The 9,453-nt window shown below is 44.5% G+C and overlaps 1 long non-coding RNA gene across 1 annotated transcript; it reads right to left on the minus strand.

The window, feature by feature from the left end:
• Positions 1–1,330: 1,330 nt before the first annotated feature.
• On the minus strand, positions 1,331–8,923 carry LOC144246050 (uncharacterized). The gene is made up of 2 exons (XR_013339695.1): positions 8,002–8,923; positions 1,331–3,359 (listed from the first exon to the last, which is right to left on the minus strand). It is a non-coding gene; the product is annotated as an uncharacterized LOC144246050 (long non-coding RNA).
• Between the last annotated feature and the right edge of the window lie 530 nt (positions 8,924–9,453).

The raw sequence follows: 9,453 nt of genomic DNA on the forward strand, positions 1-9,453 counted from the left end.
GGACCGGTACTTGCTGTCATTTCCATCTGCCAGAGGATTTGGCATTGTAACCCCCTTAAGTTGTTCCAGCTGTGATCACACAGGATCACATCACTTGCAGGTAAATGCATCCAGCTTTAGAGTTTGAGGGGCATGTATCATTATTTGGCTTCAGATTCTGAAGGCAGTGAGAAACTGCCTTGTGCTGATACAGAAGGAGCCAGAGCTCCTACTACAAGACAAATAGTTATTTGTCTTGAATAAATAAAAAAGCCCCATAATATGGGGCTTTTTTCAGCTTTACATGTTGAGTGATGGCTCTTGAGTTCATTCTAGTCTTGCATTCCCTTAACCCCCGTGGTAACCACAGCCACCTTTGGCACACAAAGCCAGTGACAGCCTTTTGTGGCGGGTAAACTGATTTTTATCCCCTTCCCCTTGACTGAGATGTGACAAATCCTTTTCAAGGAGAGAACCTGTGCAACAATTCCACTGATTAGATTCACTGAAGTCCTTTATTGATTTCTAACCCTTGCTGCCACCATCCAACAGGGAAGGAGAAACTATCCAGCCATGGGTTTTTCAACACAAAGCCTCTCTCCGAATTATGAAGTGATTATCTGTCCTGTGCTTGTCCAGACCAAATGGATCTGGATATTTAGTCATATTCAGTGATGGAACTGGGAGTAGAAGATATACCAGTCCTGATCTCTTCACTTTGTATTTTATGTTTTCTGGGCATATTATGAAATAGCTTTGACTTTGTCCTACCTGCTTGTTCTCACCTGCCTTAGTAGGAATGAAAACCACCTTGTGCCATGTCTGCTTTACTGACTACTTCTTGTGCATTTGAGAGCTTAGATTCTTGGATTCACATGGTTACTGGGTTGATACAAGTTTTCCTAACAGCAAATATTTTTTAAAGGATGCATCATATAAATTGTTAAGATGATGACCCTTCCCTCTTTAAGTAAACTTTTCCAGGGCTAGCATCCAGTTAGGAGATGGCCCTTTTTTCCTGTACCAAAGAAAAACCCCAAAACACAAAACCCAGAGACGGAAGGAAAAAAAAAGCAAGCCTTTTCATCTTTTCTTCACATTTTGAGAAATATTGAATCACAGCAACCTATATCTGTTTTCCTTGGACTGAATAAACAACTCAAGAGCTGCATGCTGAGGCAGTAAAACTTTAGTGACATAATTGACATGATTTGGTGTACTACATGGTTAAATTACGATTTCAACTAAGTCTTCATATGTGAGAACCCCAGCCTTGCTTTGGGGCCTCATGTGGTGGTGAAATTCCTCCTCCAACCCGTGATTCCAAAGAAAAACTCCGCAGGCTTAGCTGTTCGGTCTCAAGGCAGTTTATTGCTAGTTATCTAACAGGTTATGTTCTTGGACTGCGGCTATTTGATCAGCGGCCTGGGTAGAGGCACACACACACTGACATCCTCTCTATCTGCTGTCCTCTTCGTCTCTCTCTGCGCCCAGGGCTGCTGCTATCTTTTATAAGATATATTACGTATAACATGTTTACAATTATTCCCCAATACCTACTACCTACGTTGCCAAGTGTTTTTCTACTCTAAACCAATCTGTGAGTGCCAACATCACCAAGAACATGGAGGTAAGGAAAAAGAAGGAGGAAGGACAGTATCAGCCCGCTTTCCTCCATCTTAGAACTTCTGACCCCCATGTACAAAGTGAAAACCCCCCTGTACATGTGTTAAAACCCCCCTGTACAATACTAAAAAAATTTCCCCTCTACTTTGTAACTACTTTTACTTTACTATCTAACCTTTTGTGATTGCTTGTTCCACCTCCAAAGTTGGTAATTCATTCCATGGCTCAAACTCAAAATCACAGCTGTTTTTCAGCTGTCTTCCAGGGTCTAGAATGCTTCTGACCAAGGCCTGGAACCCCTAAAAATGTCTGGGAGACATTTTGAGTTCCCACATTCATAGACATTTTTAAAAAGCAGGCTTTTCTCAGTTATAACAACCTTCTGATACAACATTTCACAATGAAGCATGTTTTAAGTTAACTTTCAAATTCTCAAAGAGGCAGAGTAGCAGTCCACACTGCAAACATGTACTACATTTTTCAGAGGTCCTGCAAAATATGAAATACCACAAGAGTTCATCAAAACAAATCAGCCATGAGAATTCATGTTTAATATTTCTATATTTAGCCATTCTGTTACCTTTCTTCACCACTTAGGAGGGTATGAAGGTGGTGAATACTTTGAGCCTTATACTGCTCAAAGTATTCAAACTTCAGAAGATTTAATGTTATTTTCTAGACTGTTTTCTCACAGGCTGAAGTAGAAGAGAATATGATTGCAAAGAGTTCAAGAAGCTTTGATATATTTACACAGATATACAGTAATACCTGGAAATAAAGACATCTGTAATTTTTAAAAAATAGAATTTCATAGTATTCTATTTCAGAAGCTGCAGGTAAGACAAACATTTCTCACTAATGCTAAAGTGAAAGGAAAACACAAAATGCTTGAGCTACCATATCAGAATTAAATTTAAAATCAGATTAAATTTAATTTTCAGGCTGTCCTGCAAAAGTAAAATTTTACAAATTTTCATAGCTGTAAATATGTATTTCTGCAATGATGTCATAATATAGATGACAATATTGCCTTTGGCTCCAAAATATTTGCTTTAGGAAAATGGTAAAATACAGGCCAAATCTGACATCCCTAAAACTCCATTGCTTGCCTTCTTTTTAAATTTCTTTGCTCAGGGTAGAACTTTGCAGAGAATAAGTTTGGGGCAGTAAAATACTGATTTTTTTTTTTTTTCTCTCAGTTCATCTCCTATCAGCTTGACTTTTTTTTTTTCCTTAAAAGGCTCTCATCCTTTTTACACCAGTAGAAACCATAATTCTGTCAGTAGCTTTTGAATATTGTTCTGTCTTTCATTGATCTCATTCCAGACTTTCTTTCTGCCAGTGTTACACTAAATCTATTGAATTATTCCACTAAGGAATGTAAAAGCACAGGATTTTAAAATTGCTATATTTTTGGTGCCTGAAGTGTTGTCTTGCTTTTAATAACATTTTATTTTTTGAAATGAACAGGTTTTATGCCTTTATTAGTGTTCAGCTCTTTATTAAAAAGTCAGCTCGGCAGGGGGGTGTTGTAGCTTCTTCGGTAGCCGAAGGGTGAGAAGGCTGCAGAGTCTGACCCTGGAGTCTCTGTGGCACGCTGGTAGCCAGAGGTGCAGAGGTGTCCAGTCTGTATCTGAAGTCCCAATCAGCAGACCATCCTCTCCTTTCCTCCTGGCACACTGGTAGCCGAAGGGTGGGGGGATGTGCAGAGCCTGCTGCCAAAACCCAGCAGCAGCTATCCCTCTCCTTCCCTCCTGGTAACACAGGAAGAGTGTCTGTTTACCTTGTGCCTGCTTCCCACAGCCCAGTCCAGTCTGGTCCTCTGCAGGTTATGGTGACAGGTCAAACACAGCCTAGGGATGGGTTTCCCTTTTCCCCAACCAGCACACCCATCCAGCCCCCTCCACTGTGCCCCTGTTTTTCATTTTGGGGTGTTTTTCATCCCCAAAACCCCCTCCCATGATTCCACTGGCTTATTTTGCATCCTAGTCCTAGTTTGGGTGGGGGTGTAGGTGACTCCCAGGAGCGATTAGCTAATTAACATTTCAATGTCAGTACTTAGTTCGAGCCAAGTGTCCCATTCAGGTTGTTTTGTTCATAACAAATCCCTCCTCTATTTCTTTGATCGGGCTTAAGCCCGCATCAACTTACAGTCTCTGGCTTTTGAGGGTTAGTTTCTTTGGGTAATTTTCTTAATTTTATATCTCAGCTTCTAGCAAGCCTTCTTTAAAGCTAATTTTAAGTCTTTTGGTTCTTTAATTACTGTCTATGCACAAGAGGAGGTGGGTTGGGTGACCCTCTAAAGGACACTTACTCTTATTAAATAGTTACAAAGTACTTAAACTTTGACCATGGTACCTTAATTGAGAAGCGGTTACCACCTTACCGTATATCAGCTTCTAGCAAGTCTTCTTTAAAGTAAATTTTAAGTCTTCTGGTCCCTTAATTACTGTCCATGCACAAGAGGAGGTGGATAACCCTGTTGGGTCTGGTCTGGCCTCTGGGGGTGGCACTGGTCCTTTTACTCTGGGGATATGGGTCCAGCCTTTTTCTTGGGTTCACACCGCAGTGTGTGTGGTGAGTAACACCTGGAAAGGTCCTTCAAATTTGGGGGTTAGTGGAGTGGTGTTCCAGGATTTTATTAACACCCAATCCCCGGGACTGATGTTGTGGGCATTGGTATCCAGAGGGGAAGTTTGGGGAAGATACCCCTTCTTTCTGAGGCCTTCTAGGGATTTTCCTATGATTTTTAAATATTTTTGAGTTGCTGCCTCCCCTTCTAAATAATCCGCAGTACTGAAAGGGGTGATTAGAAAAGGGAATCCAAACATCATTTCATAAGGAGAAGCCCCTATGTCGGACCGAGGTCTTGTTCTGATGTGCAAGAGAGCGAGAGGTAAACACTTGAGCCAATTCATTTTTGTCTCTTCAATTAATTTGGTTATTACATTTTTAAGAGTTTTATTCATCCTTTCTACCCTTCCCGAGCTTTGAGGATGCCATGAAGTTGCAATCTCTACCTTATCCCCAGGGCTTTTGTTATTTGATGCAAAGTTTGAGCAACAAAATGTGGACCTCAGTCCGAGTCAATGTTATTGACTAGCCTGTATCGAGGTATGATATTTTCTAAGATTATTCTTGCAACTTCTTGAGCGGTTTCCTTTTTGGTTGGGAAAGCCTCCGCCCAGTGAGTGAGGTGATCTACGATCACTAGTAAATGTTTGTACCTCTGCACAGAAGGCATTTCAGTGAAATCTACTTGTATGTTCTAGAAAGGTCTTAAACCAAGTTTTCCTCCCCCATATGCTGTTTTTCTCATTACCTTTTGGTCAGTTTTCAAACAAATTGCACACCCTCTTGTGACTGCTTTTGCCAGATCATATACTCCAATATATAAATTTTCCCATAAAAAGTGGTCACACAAACCTTGGATTCACCAGTGTGTCAGTTCATGTAATTCTACTAGCACTCTTCGAGCTAGGGCTTTATTTAGGAATTTACACCCCTCTGGAGTTAACCATTCTCCCTGTTCCCCTTGATTTAATCTTAGTTCTTTTATTAATTTTAGTTCTTTCTCACTGAACCTTGGCTCTTCTCCATCTCTACTTAGTCCTACTTCCATTCTAAAAGCTTTTACTGGGCTTGTTGTGTCTGAGGCTGCTTCTTTAGCTATCTGATCTGCTAATCTGTTTCCCTCCTCTTCATGGGTATGTCCTTTCTGATGTCCCTTTATGTGCACCACAGCTATCTCTGTGGGCTTTTGTAAGGATTCTAATACTAGTTTTATCAGTCTCTCATGCACCAAATTCTTCCCTTTTGAGTTTAGGTAGCCCCGCTCTTCCCAAATTTTTCCGAAGGTATGGATGATCCCAAATGCATATTGCGAGTCTGTGTAAATAGTTCCTTGGTCTCCCTCTAATAGGTCTAGTCCTCTTTTCAAGGCATAGACTTTGCAACACTGGGCTGACCAATTTGAGGGTAGTTTCCCTTTTTCTGCGACTTTCATGCTTTCCCCATCTATGACAGCATACCCTGAGGCTCTTTTCCCTACTACTATTTTTGAGGACCCATCTATAAAAAGAGATCTCCCATATGGTAGGGGTACATCTTCTAAATCCTCTCTCACTTTGGTCTGTAGATTTATGAGTTCAATACAATCATGTTCCAGATCAGACAGGGGTTCTCCAGCAAGAAACTGTGCAGGGTTTAGACATTTGGAGGTGACTAACTCTAGGTCACCTGTGTTCATTAAGATGATTTCATACCTCAATATTCTAGGATCAGTCAACCACTGCTGAGCTTTTTGGCCTAGTACCATTTTTAGGTCGTGGGGGGTATGGACTTTAATTTTTCCTTGCAGGGTTAACTTTTGAGCCTCTTCTATTAGGATGGATGGCTGCTGCTGCAATTGCTTGCAGACAAGTTGGCCATCCTCTGGCTACTGGGTCTAGTAGCTTTGAGAGGGAGGCTCTTGGCTTTTTATGCCTTCCCCACTCCTGAGTTAATACCCCATATGAAATTCCCCTTGATTTCTATATTTTCAGCTATAGATGCTTTAAATGGCCTTCCTTCCGCCCCTAAAACTTCACAGACCTTCTTTCTAATGGTGACTCCTACTGGTACTGGACTTATCTGTCCCTGTGTCAACTAAGAACTCAAAATCTTCATAATGGGGACCTACTTCAAAGTTTACCAAGGGCTCTTCTTGATGGTTCATCAGATCCCCTAACTTATAGAGCCCCTGACACCCCTAGTTGTCTCCTCTTGAAATCTCTTTTAAGACTTCTTGTTCTTTTTGAATTGCTTCATCAAGGTGAAATTTCTTACAATTCTTCTTAAGGTGTCCTATCTCACCACAGTAATAGCACTTCCTGTTGCTTTGTGAGGCCTCAGGTTTCCTGAACTTGTTAAGACTCTTATTTATTTCATATGATGGTGTTGGTTGGTTTCTACTCTTACACTTTCTCGAGCAACTGCAACCATAATTCTGGCTTTGGTTTTGGCCTTTTATTCCTCCCTCTTTAAATATATTCTTAGGGTTTCTAGGTGTTGGTTTAGCTGATTATACATCTACTGATATTGGGTTCCATACCATGGTCACTCTCCCTGTAATTTTAACTCTGGCTATACTTCTGTACTCTTGTCTAAACCCTTTGTGGTCTCTCAAGAATCCCATTGGTCAAACTATTGCACTAATGGCCTGTTAAGGGGAAATTCTTTTTGTTTTCTCTTTTGAAGGATCAGCTCCTTTTGATATAACCTGTTCCCATTTCCAGGCCTCAAAAAGAAAAGAAAAAATACCTCAAATGGTGCCCCCCTCTAAAATGTAATATACAGATATGCAACTATAGTTAATTTGGCTCTTTCCCACAACTTAGTATTTTAAGTCTCTTGACTGAACTTAATCTCTTCGAGCTAACCTCCCACTCTTGGCATTTATATCTGTCCCTTTCCCAGGATAACCACTAATCACACTCACATATATTGTCCTCTGCTGTCCTGTTCTTTTTTTTTTTTTTTGGACTTCTTGATGGACTTTCTAAGCTTGTACCCTGCGGAGGTCTCCCCCAATTATTACTTGGCATTTTGCCCAACCTTCTTACTAGGCTTAGGAAGCTTGGTCTCCCTGCCGAGGTAAGGTCGAACGTCCTGCCGAGCCTTACACTCGAACTCCGGCCAAGTCCCTTCGCCTAAGTCTCTTAATAGGCTTAGCCTGCTTGCCTTTGTACTTGCTTCTTTACTTGCTTGCTTACTCTGCCTGCTAGGACATGCCTCCTGCCTGCCATAACACCTATCTGGCCTGCCAGGACCTGCTCCCTGCCTACCAGGACATGCCCCTGCCTGCCAGGACCTGCCTGCCTGCCAGGACATGCCCCCCTCTTTCCAGGACCTATGCCCTCTCTGCTAGGACATGCCCCTGTCTGCCAGGACACTCATCCTTTCTTGCCAGGACCTGTCCCTTGCCTGTTAGTACATGCCCTACCTGCCAGGACATGCCCCTGCCTGCCAGGACATGGCCCCTTATTGCCAGGACCTATGCCCTGCCTGCCAGAACAAGCCCCCTGGCTGCCAGGACATGCCCCCTGCCTACCAGAACATCCTTCCCCACCTGCCAGGGACATCCCACCTGCCCGGCTGTGGACAACCCCCTTGCCCTGATTGCCAGGGATTTACTTTATCCCTAGAGAATCTCCACATGCCCAGAGGAGGGCCTTTACCTCTAAGGAGACACTTCAGTCACTCCTCTATTCCACTCACTTCCCCCCCGTTCCCGGCCGGCCCCTTCGCAGGAGTCCGGAAACGCGGTACTAGCAGGTCCCTCTCACTTCGGGGATCCGAGCTGCCAGCCCCCGTCTCACTCACTCACTCACTCGCTCATCTCCTGGTTTTTCTCACCAATCCGTCGTCCCTTCGCGTTGCTCCTCTGCGTGGCTCATCTCACGCTGATCCTAGGGTCCAGTAACCAGCAATGGCTCGTCTCATGCTGATCCTAGGGTCCAGTAGCCAGCAAATCCCGAGGGTCCCTTGAATCCGGTGGTCGAGCTGTTCAGGAGCCCAGGGTTCCTCTTCGGGTGTGGCTATCTCGGACCGAGCCCCCAAATTGAAATGAACAGCTTTTATGCCTTTATTAGTGTTCAGCTCTTTATTAAAAAGTCAGCTCGGCAGGGGGGTGTTGTAGCGTCTTCTGGCAGCCGAAGGGTGAGAAGGCTGCAGAGTCTGTTCCTGGAGTCTCCGTGGCACACTGGTAGCCGGATGTGAAGAGGTGTCCAGTCTGGTATATGAAGTCCCAATCAGCAGACCGTCTTCTCTCCTTTCCTCCTGGCACACTGGTAGCCGAAGGGTGGGGGGATGTGCAGAGCCTGCTGCCGAGGTCCAGCAGCAGCTATCCCTCTCCTTCCCTCCTGGTAACACCAGGTAGATTGTCTGATTCCTTGTGCCTGCTTCTGTCGTGGTTTGACACGGAAAGAGAATTTTTTCCGGAAGGAAGAGGTCAATTTAGATATTGACCAATTGAAGGTGAACACGCCTCTGAGAACACAGAGGGGTTGAAATCAGAATTCTTAGGGGAACTTGCTCTCTTTGGTTCCGGTCAGCGTGCAGTGCAAACCTCCCCTGCCCAGCCACGAGCTGGGTGGGGGAGGGGAAGCCCCCATGGCCTGAAAGGTAGGCCCCAAGGGTGGTGGAAGGACTGGAACCGGGCTGGCCCCTGCAGATGAAAGGGTGGAAGAAATATGGGATGTCTCCATTTCCCCCCCCCGCACTCCCCGGTTTCTCTCCCGAGGGGGAGAGAGAAAGAGACGGCGGCGGTCCTGTCCTGTCAGCAATTCCACCGCGAGGAAGGAGGAGCAGGGGGAGCAGCAAGGTGCCCAGTTGTCTGGGAGTTGCTGGATATCCGGGCATCGAGCCACCCCTGGGAGTTCGGACTTCTAACCCTTCCTTGAGAAATGAAAGCTTTGTGAATTTTCTTTTCCCCTCCTCGGTTTGAAAGAGAGGAAGAGGGACACCTTGGACCATGGGATGTTGGAAGGAGGAATTCTAGAGGGGAGGGGGACAAGGAGTGGCTTTTGGCTGGACTTTTCCGTGTTAGCCACAACCTGAACCAATCTTCTCCTCCAAGAGGGACTGTGTTTTGGGAGGATGCCAGTGAGTCAAGAGACCTGCTTCAGCTAGGAAAAGGACAAAATTGGAGTGAACAGAGAAAAGGTTAGGGGGTTTGTGGTGGCACCCCCTGCCCTGGAAAGGAAAGAGAAGAGAAGAAGATCTCTGTTCTTGAGCCCTCGGCCCCAGGGGAAAATGGGGGGGGACTGTGGTCCCAAACAATGAAAAACTGAACTGTTGTTTTCTCCC

Source organism: Lonchura striata, chromosome 3, assembly GCF_046129695.1.
Source record: "Lonchura striata isolate bLonStr1 chromosome 3, bLonStr1.mat, whole genome shotgun sequence".
NCBI classification, from domain to species: domain Eukaryota; kingdom Metazoa; phylum Chordata; class Aves; order Passeriformes; family Estrildidae; genus Lonchura; species Lonchura striata.